This window comes from Stegostoma tigrinum, chromosome 14 (genome assembly GCF_030684315.1).
Source record: "Stegostoma tigrinum isolate sSteTig4 chromosome 14, sSteTig4.hap1, whole genome shotgun sequence".
Taxonomy (NCBI): domain Eukaryota; kingdom Metazoa; phylum Chordata; class Chondrichthyes; order Orectolobiformes; family Stegostomatidae; genus Stegostoma; species Stegostoma tigrinum.
In genome coordinates this window covers 5658309-5676213 of record NC_081367.1, presented here as the reverse complement: position 1 = coordinate 5676213, position 17905 = coordinate 5658309, and the positions used below count along the sequence as shown (strand labels likewise).

At 42.5% G+C, this 17905-nt stretch overlaps 1 protein-coding gene across 1 annotated transcript in view; it reads left to right on the top strand.

Moving 5' to 3' along the window:
• Nucleotides 1-10951: 10951 nt before the first annotated feature.
• LOC125457395 (anoctamin-7-like) overlaps nt 10952-17905 on the top strand; it is a 90852-nt gene continuing 83898 nt past the window's right edge. Inside the window, exon 1 of the mRNA XM_048541552.2 lies at nt 10952-11066. The gene's annotated coding sequence lies outside the window, so the exon portion shown is untranslated. The remainder of the gene's footprint in view (nt 11067-17905) is intronic.

Genomic DNA, 17905 nt, shown 5'->3' with positions numbered 1-17905 from the left:
TGCCTGTACTAGAAATAGAAATGAGGAAGCCCATGTGCCTGTTTCAACATCTGATGCTATTGTGGCCAATCTGTGACCTAACTCCGCAACAAACAGATTTAAACCTTGACCTAAAATCACCTTTTTGAGGAATAGAGCTGAAATGTCTACCACCCTTTGCATCTTTAGGCTTTTTAAAAAGTATTTTCACCCCAAAAGGTCTGGCTGTAACTTTAAGACCATGATCCTTAGTCTTAGAACTAAGAGGCTCAGATGGGATCTGGCCATTTGGCCCGTCATGTCTGTGCCAACCCAAAGACACCCAGGTGCCCTTTTTAACCCCATCTTCTTGCACATGGCCCATAGTCCTCCAACTTACAGCACTTAAGGTACAGATCCAGGTACCTCTGAAAAGAGTTTAGGGTCTCTGCCTCCACCACCAGCTCAGGAAGTGAATATCAGACACCCATACCCCTCTGTGCTTTTAAAATAAAGTTTCTTTTTTTCTCGGGGCCCTCTCTAATCCTTCTGCCTCTTTGCTTGAATCGATGATGCTTGGGTTTTGAGCTCTGCCAAGGAAAACGTGTCCCTCCTGTTTATGTCTGCCCTTAACAATTTTATATATTGTAATTATGTCACCCCTCAGCCTCCTCTGTTTCAAGAAAAATAATCCCACCCTCTCCAATCTATCCTTGTAACTACAATTCTCCATGCCTGGCAACATTCTAGTAAGTCATCTATGCACTCTCTCCAGAGCAATTACATCCTTCCTGTAATGTAGTGACCAGAACTGCCCACAATATTCCAGTTATGGCCTCGTTAGTGTTTTATGCAGTTTTATCATTATAGCCCTACTTTTGTATTCTGTATCTCTGCCAGTGAAGACAACCTTATCTACCTATACTGCTACTGTTAGGGACCTGTGCACTTGCATGCCAAGATCTTTCATTTCATCTACCCCTCTCAGTATATTTCTATTTATTGTGTATTCTCTTTTACGGTTTGACCTCCATAAATGCATAACCTCACACTTGACAGAGTTGAGTTTCATCTACCACTTTCCTGCCTGCCCCACCAACACATCTGTATCATTTTGGAGCTTACACCTATCGCAAAGCTCAAGTCCAAATGGTTAATGTATAAAATAAGCAGCAGGAGTCCCAACACAATCTCTTGCAGAGCATCATTTGAAACAGTTTTACATTTGCAAGTGTAGCCATTTGACTGTTACCCATTGTTTCCTGTTACTAAGCCAACTTAGTATTTTAAAGCCCATGTAGACAACACTTACTGCTCTGCCCTTATCGATCCTCCTTGTCACTCCCTCAAAGAATTCAATCAAATTTGTAAGGCATGACTTTCCCTTAAAGCCCTGTTTCCTATCCCTCACTAGTTCATGCCTTTCTAAGTAACAGTTTGAGTTCTCAAGTTTGATTCCAACAATTTGCCCACCACCAAAGTGAGTCAACTGTCCTGTAAATGAATTGCATTTCCTTTGTACTCTTTGTGGAAAAAAAAACAAAACCACATTTGCATTCCTCTAGTACCTCACCTCTGTCTGGTCAAGATTGGAAAATAATCCTCAGCATCTGCTGCTGTTTCCTCTCTGACCTTTTAAATCCTGGGAAACAATCCATCTGGCCCTGGCAACTTGAGCACTTCCAAGGATTACAGTTCTAACACTTCCTCTCATGATTATTTTGTCTAATATTTCACACTACTCCTCTTTCATTACTATCCACATCCACATCATCTCTTTGTGAATTTGGAGACAAAAAATTCATTTAAATTCCTTCCCATATGCTCTGCATCTTCACACAAGTTCCCTTCATCTTCAATTGGTCCCACTTTTTCCTTAACTATCCTTTTTTCCCTTATTATTAGTAAAACATCTTTGGGTTTTCCTTTATCTTGCTAATTTTTTTCAAGCCCTCTCTTTTGATTTCTTTTTATTTTTAAACTTAATTCTTGTACTTTCTATACTCCTCTAGGCTGTCAACTGTGTTGAGTTTTTTGTGACTATCATAAGCTTTCTTGTTCTGTTTAATCTTCCCATGTATTTTCCCTGACAGCCATGGGGTTTGGCAGTACCATGCTTGTTTGGAGAAGGAGCATGTCTGCTTTTTGCCTTGAGATTTTTAGTGCCTCCCACTGGTTTGCTATTGATTTGTCTTTTAGCAGTCTTGTCCAGTCCACCTCAGCTGAATCCCTTCTCAGTTGCCTTTCCTCCAGCTAAAAACCTTTCTTGCTGATTTGTCTCTGCCCTTTCTCATAATGATACCCAATCTAATCAAATTGTGGCCACTATCCCCTGATATGGTCGCCCACTGTCTCTTCAAGTGCCCATCTCCCATTTCCAAAATTGTGCTTCTTAATGTTGGGCTTGTCCCATATTGTGTTTTCAAAAAAAAGAAAAATTTCCTGGACACATTACATGAATATTCCCCCTCAATGCCCCTTGTGTTGCTTGAAACCCAGTTGATATTGCCTCCTATTATTATAGCCCTCTTATTCCCTCTTATTTTTCTATACATACCTGTATTTCCATCTTGTCGTTTGGGGGTCTGTAGTATTCTGCTAACAGCGTGACTACTTTTTTTTTATTCCTGAGCTCAAACCGTAAAGCCTATTTGTTAACCCATTTATAGCATCCTTTCTCACAACTGTAATTGATTTTTGAGAAGATTTGTAGCTCAGGTTGAGTTTCTGGATGTGAGTTTGCTCGCTGGGCTGGAAGGTTAGTTTTCAGACGTTTTGTCACCATTCTAGGTAACATCAGTGAGCCTCCGACAAAGCGCTGGTGTTATGTCCCGCTTTCTATTTATCTGGTTAGGTTTCCTTGGGTTGGTGATGTCATTCCCTGCGTTGGTGATGTCATTTCCTGTTCTTTTTCTCAGGGGATGGTAGATTGGCTCCAAATCAATGTGTTTGTTGATGGAATTCCGGTTGGAACGCCATGCTTCTAGGAATTCTCGTGCATATCTCTGTTTGGCTTGTCCTAGGATGGATGTGTTGTCCCAATCAAAGTGGTGTCCTTCCTCATCTGTATGTAAGGATACGAGTGATGGTGGGGTCATGTCGTTTTGTGGCTAGTTGATGTTCATGTATCCTGGTGGCTAGCTTTCTGCCTGTTTGTCCAATGTAGTGTTTGTCACAGTTCTTGCAAGGTATTTTGTAGATGACGTTCGTTTCATTTGTTGTCTGTATAGGGTCTTTTAAGTTCATTAGCTGCTGTTTTAGTGTGTTGGTGCGTTTGTGGGCTACCCTGATGCCAAGGGGTCCGAGTAGTCTGGCAGTCATTTCGGAAATGTCTTTGATGTAGGGGAGCGTGGTTATGGTTTCTGAGCCCGTTTTGTCTGTTTGGGTTTATTGCTGAGGAATCGGCGGATTGTGTTCATAGAATACCCATTCTTTTTGAATACGCTGTATAGGTGATTTTCCTCTGCTCTGTGTAGTTCCTTTGTGCTGCAGTGTGTGGTGGCTCGTTGGAATAATGTTCTAATGCAGCTTCGTTTGTGGGTGTTGGGATGGTTGCTCCTGTAGTTCAGTATTTGGTCCGTATGTGTTGTTTTCCTGTAGATGCTGGTTTGAAGTTCCCCATTGGCTGTTCGCTCTACTGTGACATTTAGTGAATGTGATGCCAGTAAAGGGTATTATTGATGGTCTTGAAGGTTTCCTGTAGTTTGTTTTGTTTAGTGATGACAAAGGTGTCATCCACATAGCGGACCCAAAGTTTGGGTTGGATGATTGGCAGAGCTGTTTGTTCGAGTCTCTGCATTACTGCCTCTGCTAAGAACCCTGATATCGGAGATCCCATGGGTGTACCGTTGGTTTGTCTGTAGGTTTTGTTATTGGAAAGTGAAGCGGGTGGTGAGGCATAGGTCCACTAGCTTGATGATGTCCTTGCTGATGAGGTTGGTGGTGTCTGGTGTATGTGTCTTCGGTTCTTCTAATAGTGTCATCAGTGTTTCTTTGTAATTGTCAGTGTAATTGATTCTTTAACCTTTACTGCTACCCCTCCTTTTTGGCCACCCACTCTATCATTACCTGAAAACTGTACAGCCAGGGATATCGAGCTGCCAATTCTACCCTTTCTTTTAGCTAAGTCTCCAAGCAGCAGCAATGCACTGTTTTGTGTTTTATCAATGATGAAGGAGAAGGTGTCCAGTCATGTCAGCAGCAATGCCAGGATGAGGTCCCCTGGCAAGTGAGGAGTAGGTATCAGGCTTAATCCCCTGGTCCAGACTCGCAGGCTGGGCCAAGGCTTTTGGTGCACGGCTGGGCCCGTGCACCTGACTGAGGAGGTGGTGAGTTTGGTCCTGGTGCAAGACCTGTGGCACTGATGGCTGTATCAGCAATATCGGCCCAGCATGAACTTGTGAAAGATGGCAGTGGAAACTGCTGTTTCTTTGTTCCAGCATTGGTGGCATGGCATGGTAGTTGGTTTGGCAGCATGGACTCCAGGCATTGGTCTGGAGGAGCCTAGGCCCAGGCCCATGTAGAAGCTGTTTCAAAGATCGTGTGACATTATTGACAAAACAATATAAAATGAACTTTTAATTTTATTTTTCTGGCTTTATATTCTGTGCTTTATATTCTGTTTAGTTCTAGTCTTTAAGATGGCGCTGGAGTGTGGTGACACTAAACACTTTTCACTCTGTAATAAATGCACATGACAAATCTGTGCCCTTAATTCAACTGCCTTGTTTGTAATACTTCAATTGCAGTACCTGCCCGTAATCTACCTCCTGCTACTTGGCCAATTTCCTAACTGTATCGATCTTCCTCCCTCCAATTCCATCAGCTTCAACTTTCATTTCCTGTGAGGAGATGAAGAAGTCCCAGTGGTAACGTAATGTTAGTCTAGTAATCGGGAACATCGTGTTAATGTTCCCGGAACATGGGGGCGAATGTTCGCGGAATGTGGCACAAAGTGACAGTTGAGTTCAGTAAAAATCTGGAATTGAAAAGCTAATCCTTGCTACCATCCCAACAGAAGGAAGGATTATCCTTCCAGCAGGTTTCAGTGTCAGCTTTGACCCTGACTCTGATGTCCAGATCTCTGATCACTGGGTACCTGGGCTGGAAAAAGGCTTAGCGAATGAAGTCCTCCTGCTGACAGTGTGTGCTCAATATGGTCTCATAATAAAACACTCTTTCCACCAGGAAGAAAAGTACTAAACTATGCGGTGGAATCTGAGCTGACACCTGGATTATAATTGTTAAAGTCAGAGATCTAAGCGACGTTTGGATCACTTAATTCCTGCCAGATAGATCATTCATTTGTTCAGTCACCAATGGGCACCCACAAGGAACCAATGTTTGAGAGCTTGGGTCGCAGAAACAGTATCTGGATTGGGTCTTTAGCTGATTTTTCTTTTTCTCTCTCCTGTCATGCTGGGGGCCTCTAAGCCTCTGGCTTCTTACTATTGCTCGCCTGAAATTAACTTTCTTTTTCATTGTTCTTTCTTGGGGTGAGGGTTTTGAGGGCTTATGATGCCCGTCCTTGGTTGCCCTTGAACTGAGAGGCTTGCCAAGTCATTTCAGAAGGCAGTGAAGAGTCAGTGATGTTGCTGTGGGTCTGGAGTCACAAATGGGCCAGACCAGATTAGGACAGCAGAATTACCTCCTTTAAAAGATGTTTATGCATCAGGTGGGTTTATAAAGACAGTTGGCAATTGTTTCATGGTGGCTATTACGCAGTCTAATTTGCAGCAACTTTGAGGTATTGCAGTGGTCTAATAATTTTAAGATGTTCAGACTAATGATGTAGGGTCAGAGGATCAAGTTCCACCACGGCAGCAGTGGAATGGAAATTAATAAAACAAGCTGCAATTTGTAACGCCATCTGTATTACAAGCAGTTGTCTCATTCCCTTCTCAGTACTACAGAGCTGTACTGCTGTAATTCTGTGCCACCCTGCTAATGCTCCACCTAGTGGTAGTATTGGCCCCAAACACAGCCTTCTAAAAAAATTATTGAAGACCGAATGTAAATTGGTCATTGTCCTACTCTCATAAGAGAGAGAGACAGACAACTGGTCTTCAATCTGAGGGTCACCATGCTTCAGGCAAGGGGAGCAGTTGAGAAGGAGAGTCCTTTTGTTGTAACGTCAGAAAACCTAGAAAATTCATATTAGAAAATCTAATCTGAATGAACAAAAAATGAATTCAGCAGTGCAAGTTTTGAGCGGATTGTAGTCTGAAGTCCCGGGATTTACTTACGTTAAATCTTTGAAGATGGCTGAACAAGTCAAGCAGGCTGTTTAAAAGCCGTATGGAATCCTTAGTTTTATCACTAGATGTTTAGGACAGAAATTATTATGCTCAACCTTCTTTCAAAAATAAATTCTGGTGTCTTATATTCAATTCTGGATGCCTCACTTCAGAAAGGATTCCTCTGAAAGTGTGCAGAGGAGATTTACTCGAATGGTGCCAGAGGTGAAGGGCTCCATTAAACTGCAGAATGTGGGCTTGTTTAGAGCAGAGTCCGTGAAGAGATTTGATCAACGTTCAAAACCATGAAGGGTTTTGACAGAGTAAATAAGGGAAACCTTTTCTAGTGGTCAGTCAAGAACACGGAGATCGAAGGTAACGCAGTGTAGAGCTGGAGGAGCACAGCAGACCAGGCAGCATCAAAGAAGCAGCAAAGTTGATGTTTCGGGTTGGGAAGAAGGGCCCTGACCCGAAATGTCAGCTTTCCTGTTCCTCTGCTGCCTGACCTACTGTGTTATCTCTGACTCCAGCATCAGCCGTTCGTACTATCACAGATTGGTGATTGGCACAAAGTCTGTTGGCAGCAAATTGGTCTGATCTGGACCATTCTATCTGTAAAGGTGATGAAAATAGGTTGTTTATTAACAGTGAGAGAGGATTGCGTACGTGAAGGGAAACAATACAGTGTAAGAACAGGGGATTAACTCTCAAGGGAGCAACAAAGGTTTGATGAGCTGAATAACCTCCAAAATCATCCCATTGTTCTGGTGGAATTTAGAAACTGGAGTAAACTTGAGAAATGCCAAACCCACATCCACTCCATCAGCCATTCAGCCTACTCCTACCTCTGTAACATTACCTACTTCTGGCCTTCTCGTAACTCATCTACTGTTGAGTCAATTACATTGCTGTGGATCTTTAATCCAGACTAAGTGAGAGTATCCAGTTTTCTTCCCGAAATAACATTAACGAACTAGGTGAGTAGTGGTAGTTGTCATGGACACCATCACAGAGACTAGTTTTATATTTAAATTCTCCCACGTACTGTGGTGTGATTTGAACCCATTCTCCCAGAGCACAAATGTTGATCCTTGAATTAGTTATAGAAACAGTAGGTGCTGGAGAATTCCATCAGATCTGGCAGCACCTGTGGAAAGAAAGACGCTGAGTTAATGTTCTAAGTTTGATTTGATTCTTCTTCATAACTGAAATTGCTCCAAGTTTCTGAGAAACGTTTTGGTTTTATTTCAGGCTTCCAGCATCCGCAGCATTTTGCTTTTGTTCCTTGATGTACTAGAGTTATATAGTCATACAGTACAGAAACAGAGCCTTCGATCCAACTTCAGACCAGGTTTCCCAAGCTAAACTAGTCCCATTTGCCTGCATTTGGCCCATATCCCTCCAGATCTTCCTTATTTGTGAACCTGCCCGTCATCCACCAGGTTTTTTTTTCCTTCATCTCGGACTAAACAGAATCACATTGTATCCTGGATCACTGATGTAAATAAATCACTAGCTAATTCAGTTGTGATCACTGGCTGATTTAACTAGACAATGGCTGATAAACTTATTGGCTAACTTATTGGATAACTTATTGGCTCAATTAACCAGCCTGCTCGCTGATTTAACCAGGATCAGTGGCTGATTTAGCTCGATCACCAGTTGATTTAACCAGGTCACCGACTGATTTCACCTGGATTATAGGTTGATGTAACAACATAACCTGATTTAACTGGGATCGGTGGCTGATTTCACTGGGTAATTTGACCAGGGTCAAGGACTAATTCCACTGGGATCGCTGGCAGATTTACAGGTCTCTAACCCTTACATTGTGGGCATCCTCTGAAAGTCAGGAGAGAAAAGAAGAGCAGTAATGAGTCCAGTTATGATTCTGTTCGGTCCAAGTGTGCAGTATATAGACTGAGTCATCGGAATGCAGAGTCAAAATTCTCCATCATTTTAAAATACTGTATGGACCATGGACATTACAGATCAATGACATCCCAAAAACAACTGCAGCTGGATAGTAAGCCAGAAATTGAGAGCAAGGATGACAGGAGATATAGGCCAAGTAAGTAAAAGGCAGAGGAGGTGGAAGGAGTGTTGGAGGAGGGATGGTGGGGTGAGGAAGTTTGAGTGGGGGTCGGGAGTGGGAAATGAGGCTAGGAGAAATAGATGGCGTGCTGAAAAAGGAGCTGAGTACGAGGGGAAAGGAGACAGGAAGTCAGTGAGGGAGAGGGCAGGGATCAGAATGCGAGGTGGGAGCAGGAGATTGTTGGAGGACTAGGGGATGAACTATGGCAGTGCGGAAATCTGCTGACACCATGACCTGGCGTCTTGGCACTTCATGTGGGTTGGAGGGATGGGCCTGCCAAGACTAGCTCAAAACATTGTGACAAATAATCCAACTCTGTATCATAAAGAAAACGGGCAGGGGAACATGGCAGGAGGCTACAGACCTGGTGAGGGGTAGGCCTCACCACTTAGTGGAGAGATCTGTACTCGGGCACAAGTTTCAGACTGGAGGTGGTGGCCTTGCAGGAGAGGGAGAAGGAGATGTACAGCACCAAGGGGGTTCTCAGCAGGGCACAATTCCTAATGCGCTTTGATCGGGCATCTGTGTTCGGTCCCTTGATCACTAGGAACATGAGCATTGCTGTACTGTCTCCTCCCCAATTCTGTCACCTCCACCAGCCCCAGAACCTCCATCTTTATATTCCCCAAATTCTAGCATCCTGCGCGTTCACAACATTGTTTGTATCATCGCTTCTCCTCATCCATCTTCACACCTCCTTGTTTAGCTCGATGTGTGATGTGTGAAGCGTTTTATGTTATAAAAATGAACATGATTTGTAATGTTGATAACAAAGTGTGAAGCTGGATGAACACAGCAGGCCAAGCAGCATCTCAGGAGCACAAAAGCTGACATTTCAGGCCTAGACCCTTCATCAGAGAGCCTCTCTGATGAAGGGTCTAGGCTGAAAGGTCAGCTTTTGTGCTCCTGAGATGCTGCTTGGCCTGCTGTGCATCCAGCTTCACACTTTGTTATCTTGGATTCTCCAGCATCTGCAGTTCCCATTATCTATGATTTGTAACGTTTGCGGTTTAGTCAGATCGTGACTAATCTGTATCTTTGACTCCATCCCACCCACCTTGATTACAGAAAACTGCCTCAGATATTTCTAACATTTTTAATTGACCTTTAGACTCAGCAACTTGAGGTGAGAGTTGGGTGAATCCCTGATTCCCACGAAGCAGAGTTGTGCCATGTCACCCCGATCCCTGGGGTGAAGGGGTTTGATTTCCGAGGGAAGGTTGAGCCTTCACCCTTTGGGGTTTTAAGGAATGAGAGGTGATCTTATTGAAATATATAGAGGGTTCTGAGGGGACTACACATGGTGGATACTTGGAGAATATTCCTTCCCCTTGCGGGGGAGGGGGGAGAGTGAAATGGGGAGCGCACTTCTAAATTAAGGGACTTCCCATTTAAGATGGAGATGAGGCGGAATTTCTTCCCTGAGAGGGTAACAGCTCTTTAGAATTCTCTTCCCCAGAGAGCAATGGAGTTCGAGTCAATGAGTATAGCCCAAGGTAAATTAGATTTAGATTTTATTGTCATGTATATTTAAGTACAGGAGTACAGTAATGTCATCATACACAACACCATTTCAGGTACAAGGTTACAAAAACACAGGTTAAAAAGTAGTAAAAGCAACAAAGTTAAAAAGTAAAGCATTACGGACCTTCATTGAATAGGTAGAAAATAGAGAAGGTAATAGATAACATTCAAGTCCTTCTTAATATAAATATTTTTGATTGATGAGCGAGTCAAGGGTTATGCGGGAGCTGACTGGAAAGTGAAATAAGGTCACAATCATATCACCCAGCATCATATTGAATGACTGAGCATGCTTGAGGGGCTGAATGGCCTATTCCTGCTCCTAAGATCTTATAGCCTCACCCCCGAACAGTCTGTAGAGCCGGATGACCACAACAGGCCAAGCACATTCTTAGGAGCACAAAATCTGATGTTTGAGGCCGAGGTCCTTCATCAGAAAAAGCCTTAAAAGCTGACGTTTCGGGATGAAGCGTCTAGGCCCGAAACGTCAGCTTTCCTGCTCCTAAAATGCTGCTTGACCTGCTGTGTTCACCCAGTTCTACACTTTGTTATCTCGGATTCTCCAGCATCTGCAGTTCCCGTTACCCCTAAATAGTCTGTCTGTTTTTAAATTTCTGCTTCCTTTTCCAACTCCTTCTACTAAAAGAAGTACTTTCCATCTACATTGGCCACTTCAAATACAACTAACACCTCTGCTCTGAAGAAAAGTCATACTTTTGTGTTTCTCTCTTCACAGATGCTGCTTGACTTTGCTGAGTTTCTGCAGCGTTTTGATTTTAATTTCAGATCTACAGCCTCTGCAGTATTTTACTTTCATCAACACCTGAATATGATCATTCCCTAATCTCCTTTACCCAGGGCACTGTCTCTATACAATGACTAAGTTGGTGATGATATGACAGTCACTGTCAGAACTGCCTTTACTGACAGTTCCAGCCTTTAGGCTGTCACACTGCACATCTCTCCCTCGCTGTCCTGTGCAAACAGAGGGATTGTTTGCACACCAGGAGGGAGCACTGTTGAACAAAAAAGCATTTCCCCACCACTGCTGATTCTTCCTTGCAGACAGACACTTCCTTGCAGCTTGTTTGTGTGTGTGTGTGTGTGTGAGAGAGACAGAGAGCATTAATCCAGAGCACGGCTGGTGTGTGGGTTACACAGTGCTGTATCCATTGGAAGGCAGATTACCAGCACCTTGCTGAATGAAAGGTGGACAAGGCAGCAGCACCGAATGCTGGGCAGAACCTGACGAGGTAGGGAATCATTTATAAAACTTATTAACAAATAATTGCTCTGCTAACCTCAACCTGTATTTGCAGCCAAGTGCTTTAGGAACTAAAGACATGCCTAAAGAGGGAGTTTAAATGCTGAGACAGGCAGCAATGATTCTTCAGGATTGTGACTAGTTTATTCTCCCATCTGGGTCTTTGCAACAAGTTGCAATCCTACTTCAACATCTGTTGCATTTTCTAATCGGAGATCTTACGAATGTTCCTAGCTATTTAGGTTTACAAAGTTCCAGCTGAAATGTGCCAAAACTCTCTTAATGCGGCATGCTGAAGCTCGTACTGACTGTATGTGTGTAGGCTGGGCTGTTTGTTCAAGGTGGGACAGAATACTTTATGACTTTTGGATACGTTATGATACCCCTTTTGTGGCCATTGAAGTGGGTTTTGAGGTAGGCATACTACCATTGTGCCACAATAGCCCCCTTTCAGATCACTTTATTTGTTGATTAATATGCACATCTCTTTTTCTGGCGAGTGTTGCTCATAGGTGAGAGTTGAATTGAGGAAAGTGTGTGTTGTTACACAAGACGATACCAGCACGGGACCCAGGTTCTTGAGTACCCGTGTCACGGACCCATGGGGATATCAGTCAGGAGTCCTCTTTGACCTGATTGTTTCGGGGTGCCTTTGCTGCTGTGGCAGGAGAGACGCTGTTTGTTTGTATGTCAACAGTGCTTCCCAGGGTCTTTCCCATGTTGCAGCCCCTTGGAGGACGTGGGGCGACAAGTTGAGCATGGTGGAAAAGGACTGCTAGTGGAGGCTTGGCCTGCTAGAGTCGCAAATTGGTCAGAGCTCTGCGGTAGGTATTACTTGCTTTGAGTTTGTGACACCCTCATTTCAGCTCACCATACCTCATTTCGGGAATCCCTGATCTAAGCAGACATGGTACACAGTGTATGGAGAGTGGGAAGATGCTGATCTAGAGGTTAAGATGCATATCTTACCTTTGGAGGGGCTACAGTCCGGATTGATCAGTCAGAGAGTCAAGGAGTTGCACAACACAGAAACAGACCCTTTGGTCCAACTTGTCCATGCCGACCAGATATGCTAAGTTAACCTAGTCCCATTTGGCACATATTCCCCCAAACCCATCCAGGTGCCTTCTAAATGTTGTAATTGTACCAGCCTCCTCCACTTCCTTTGGCAGCTCATTCCATACACACACCACTCTCTGTGTGAAATAGCCACCCCTTTGTTCCCTCTTAAATCTTGCCCCTCTCACCTTAAACCTATGCCCTCTAGTTTTGGACTCCCCTATCCTGGGAAAATACCTTGTCTGTTCACCATAACCGTGCCCGTCAAGATTGTATAAATCATCCCTCAGCCTCTGAAGCTTCAGGGAAAATAGCCATAACCTATTCAGCCTATAGCACAAACCCTCCAACCCTGGCAACATCCTTGTAAATTTTCTCTGAATCCTTTTAAGTTTGACAATGCCCTTCATAGCAGGGAGACCAGAACTGAATGCAGTATTCCAAATGTGACCTAATCAATGTCCTGTACAGCTACATCATGACATCCCAACTCATATACTCAATATATTGACCAATCTTGGCAGTGCTAAACGGATTAAATTATAACAATAGGTAACCCATAAAATATAGGTGACCTTTGGTGATTTAATCCAGGTGGTTTCAGATGATTAAAGGAATTGATCAAGGTGAGAAAATAAACTATTACCTCTCATCTGGGATATCCGGGTTAAGGGACATAATCCCTCTTCAAGTTAGATCTGGGCACATGAGGGGTTCTAGCAGGAAGCACTTCTTCGCCCATCAGGAATGGAAATTCGCAGTATTTGCTTCAAAGAGAAACAGGCAAGTTTGTCAGTAAAAGAAAAAAGTTTAAAACTAGATATTTCCCTGTTGAGGGAATGGTAATGAAGGTTACCGAGCAAAGGCAACAGACAAAGTTAATACACAGATAGCAAAAATCCAATTTAATGACCAAACAGGGTGCTGTTCTTGTAGCATGTGGTTCTCAACATCTTCCAATTAGAATATTATTTGCTCAAAGTAAAATACAGAACTATGCTGTCCACTGGCTTCAGACATCAGTGGGGATTTAATATTGTAAGTAGCTAGCACCATTCAAAGGCAGTTTGTATCTTGGGGAAGTGCATTGTGGCTGCAAAATAAACTAAGTCCTCTATGAGCTGAATCTCTGCTACAAAAGATTGAAGAAAGGCTGGGCACTTGAGAGAGCTTGCCGCAAAGTTTTCTCATTATGTACTTGAAGGACGGATGTCTAGTAACTTTTTCACACAGAGGGTAGTACGTGTATGGAATGAGCTGCCGGAAGAAGTGGTGGAGCTGGTACAGTTACAACATTTAAAAGGCATCTTTTAATCCTTCCTATTCATATACCCATCCAGATGCCTTTTAAATGTTGTATATCGGTATATGTGAAACTCCCCAGTAAACTTTGTTTTTACACTCTTGTGGGGCAATCTGTCCATCTTGAATGACATGGCCCATGAATGTGGCTTGGACTTTTACAAATTCACTCTTAGGCAGGTTTATCACAAAATCAATCAAACAATTCCAATAGATGTTCCGAATGTTCCTTCCATGTGTGACTAAAATTCACAGATTGTCAATGTACACCACACAATCTGGTAATCCCAAAATGACTTTACTAGTTGGTCTTTTAAATGTGGTTGGCACATTTTTCATACCAAATGACATGACTTTAAATTAGTACAGTCCTTTCGGTGTCATAAAAGCAGAAATTTCCTTTGCTGTTTGGATAAAGGTACCTGACAGTATCCTCTGAGTGAGTCCAACTTAACAATAGAAGTTTCTTGTCCCACCTTCTCAATATAGTCTTCTAAATGTGGAATAGGGTTTGAATCAGATTTTTTAATTGCATTGACTTTGTGATAGTCCACACATAATCGTTGGGTACCATCTTGTTTTGGTATCATTACTATGGGTGAGTGCCATTCGCTTTGATTATATTGTCTTTGAGCAAGCGTTGAATATCTTTTTGAACCTGTTCCAATTTTAGAGGGTTTAGTCTATAAGGATGTTGCTTAATTGGAACAGCATTTCCTATATCTACATCGTGCGAAATCAGGTTAGTAGGTCCCAGTATATTCTGACGTATCTCCCCATATTATAGTAATAACTCTTGTAGTGCAGTTTGATTTTCCTCTGGAAGGTAACTCAATAATTTTATCTCAATTTTCGAGAACTTCCTCGTTGTCCAATTTAATTTGATGAGTATCCAATTCAGAAGTATGTGAACTTGGTTCTTCACTCTGTGTTGAAACCAGTAATACATTCTCCTTTTGCTTTTCTCCCCTGTTAGAGTACTTTTGTGTACATAACTCTGGGAGATTTCCTTCTATTTAGAGTTCTTATCAAACAATTCACTTCACTCAGTCTTCTTTTGATTTGATAAGGCCCAATAAAGCTTGCCTTTAAAAGTTCACATACTTCTGGTAATAATAGACACTATCTCCACTGTGAAATTCTAAATTTCTGATGTCTTATCTGCTTCCTGTTTCATCACATGCTGTGCTACCTTTAAATGTTGACAAGCCAACTCATTCACTTTATTTAATCTTTCCCTAAAATTTGACACATAGCCCGAATACATGTGGTCTCTGAACTGTGACTCACTAATTCCTCCTTAATTTCAGTGATCCTCTCACCTCATGCCCAAAAACTAATTCAAATGAATTGAATTTAGTAGATTCATTTGGCGCATCCCTAATTGCGAAAAGTACAAATGGAATCCATTATCCTAATCCTCTGGATAGTCTTGATGAGAAGCCCTCAACATGTTTTTAAAGTTCAATGTGATTCTGGCTGGTATGCAGTGGATTTTAATTATTTTAATCCAAAACTATCCACAACTCCCTTGAATAATTTTGATGTAAAATTTGCCCCTTGATCTGATTGTATCTCTGTGGGTAAAAAAATTTGAGTAACTCTTCTATAATCCTTTTAACTGTGATATTGTGGAATGGAATGGGCTCCAGAAATCTAGTAGACACTTCCATTGTGGTCAACAAATAGTGATTCCTGCCTTTCTGGTTTTAGATAGCGTCCTTGGCAATCAATTAAGACCTTTGTAAAAGATTCTTCAAATTCGGGACTGCATTACTACAGTAACACCCTGCCCTGTGGAGTGTAGGACTGTATTGCTCCAGTAATACCCTGTTCCATGGTGTGTAGATGGTGAGAACACTGTGTGTGCTTTTGTTCAAGTGTTGGCCTAGAGCTGATGAATACTGTTTTAATTTGTTCTGTAGACAATGCCACTCATTGTCACAGTGCACTCCTTCCCTAGGACTGGCTGGAATGCAGGCCTCCTCCTGCTGTCTCATACGAGGATAGATCCTACAACTAGCCAAGTTGAATTGTGACAGCCTGTGCTCTAAATGTGCCAGAGAGGAGGTTACAGCCTTAAGTCAGACAATGTGCGCACACACGCACACACACACACCTCTGAGGGCCCTGGAACAAAGTATTATTTAAAAATGACAGAACATGAATGACATTAAAAGGAGTGGTACCCAAATAATATATATCTTGTGATTTCTAATTCTTTTTATTTCAAAAATATACTTTACTCCTGAGAAAAAAGATTTGATATTCATACATAATTACTACATCAGTTCACTTCTGCACAGTCTTTGCATATAGGAACGCAAACAAAAATGTTGGAATTTGACTTATCTGACAGTTGCAATAAACCCACAAACATTTCTTGCTTATGCAAGATCATATTTATGTATATCTGAGGCACGGTGAGGGTCCGATAACTGAATGGTCCCCCATTATACTTTGGCCGTATATATTTCGTGCTGGGAAAGGCTGACAGTCTGGGTTCAGCTGATAGAATACGTGTGTCATTGCCTGTGTTTAAAACAATGCTGCCTGTTTGTGTATGTGTTCCTGCTGCAGGAACTGCTGGGTCTCCACCTCTCTATTCCGGATCTCTGCCTGTTATCTCAATAAACACATCCTTGTGATGTTGTAGATAAAGGAACAGGATCCTATGGAGTTTCCCTGATTTGCATTCACATGCAACTCAAATGCCATTGCAGAGAGTGAGAGAGAGAGAGAGAGAGCAGAGAGAGAGAGAGAGAGCTGGCAAAACAAACTGAGATCAAAGAGTCAGGAGCACCAGCTACTTCCTGATTCCTTCCTCACTTTTCAGAATGAAATCTTCTTAGGAAATTCCTAAATCCTGGAATCTGTTGGTGCTTGGACAGTTGAAGTGCCTGATTCTAATTGCAATTAGTTATGGCTGGTTAATGTCCAAAGTGACTTGTCTGCTCTCTGCAGGGATCTGCTGGTGTTCCTCCCTTGCCCAATGGGTGGGTCGATGGGTTCATTTGTTCAGCCTCTTGTGTGCTGGAATCCTAGTAGTAAATATCGTGAAATCATGGGCTGGATCCTTCTATATCTTCATCCCCAGAACTTTGGTTATATGGGACGATTGAAGAAGCTGGGACTGTTCTCTTATGCTAGAAATCGTTTAAGTTTGAGAAAAATCACATAAATGTGCTACCCCTCCTAACTTGCGACCTGGAGAGTCAGTCCCAACATTACTAAGCCTGTGGAGAGGGGCTGACTTGCTGCATTTATGTAATTGACACCAGTTTCATTGTAAGAACAGCAGAGTGCATTGTTTTTGTCTTCTGTGCTGCCGATGTTCTTGCTGGCTAGCCTGTAATTTCCTGGTTTATCCTTCATTTCTGCCAATGAACTGGGCCATAATGTTAGCAGCCTTCCAGTTCTCTAATGTTACTTCTGCGTGAGGAATTTCAATATGACCACTGCCTCTGCTGTTTTAGTCTTTGCTTCTTTCAGCAATCTATGTACTTCATCTGGAACAGGTAACTAGCCAATTTTAAGTAATGGTGATACTTATAGGGAGCATTCTTTATACGTTACTCTCCTGTTCAAAACTTCTTTCTCTCTTTGTACTTTCTTCACATTACCTACTTTCTTGGTGATTGCAAAAGCCATGTACTCACTCTCTTACTTCATAGATCAGACCTTTGAATGTAGGAGCTGGGAAGTCATGTTGAGGTTGTGCAGGACATTGATGAGGCCTCTTCTGGAATACTGTGTACGCCCGAAACGTCAGCTTTTGTGCTCCTGAAATGCTGCTGGGCCTGCAGTGTTCATCCAGCGACACACTTTGTTATCTTGGATTCTCCAGCATCTGCAGTTCCCGTTATCTCCAGTTCTGGTTGCCCTGTTATAGGCAGGATGTTAAATAAAACTGGAGAAGGTTCTGAAGAGATTTGCCAGGATGTTGCCAGGAATGGAGGCTGTAAGTAAGAAGGAGGATTTGGAAAGGCTGGGACTTTTTTCACTGGAGCACAGGAGGTTGAGGGATTGACCTTATATAGATTTATAAAGTCATGAAGGGTGTTGATAAGGTGAATGGCAGGTGTCTTTTTCCAAGAGTAGAGGGTTTCAAGACTAGGGGGCATATTTTTAAGGTGAGAGGAGAAAGGTTTAAAGAAGACATGAGGGACAATTATTTTATGCAGAGAGTAGTTTGTGTGGGGAATGAACTTTCTGGGGAAGTGGTGGATGTGGATACAGTTACAATGTTAATGGATATTTAGAAAAGTACACGAATAAGAAATATTTGGAGGGATAGGGGCCAAGCTCAGGGCAAGTGTGACTAGTTTAGTTTGGGATTATGTTCAGCATGGACTGGTTGTACTGAAGAGTCTGTTTCCATACTGTGTGACTCTGTAACTCTACAATTGAGTAGTGACATCATGTCTTAAAGTGAAAACTTCCTTTTGCATGTTTAATAGGTTCGCA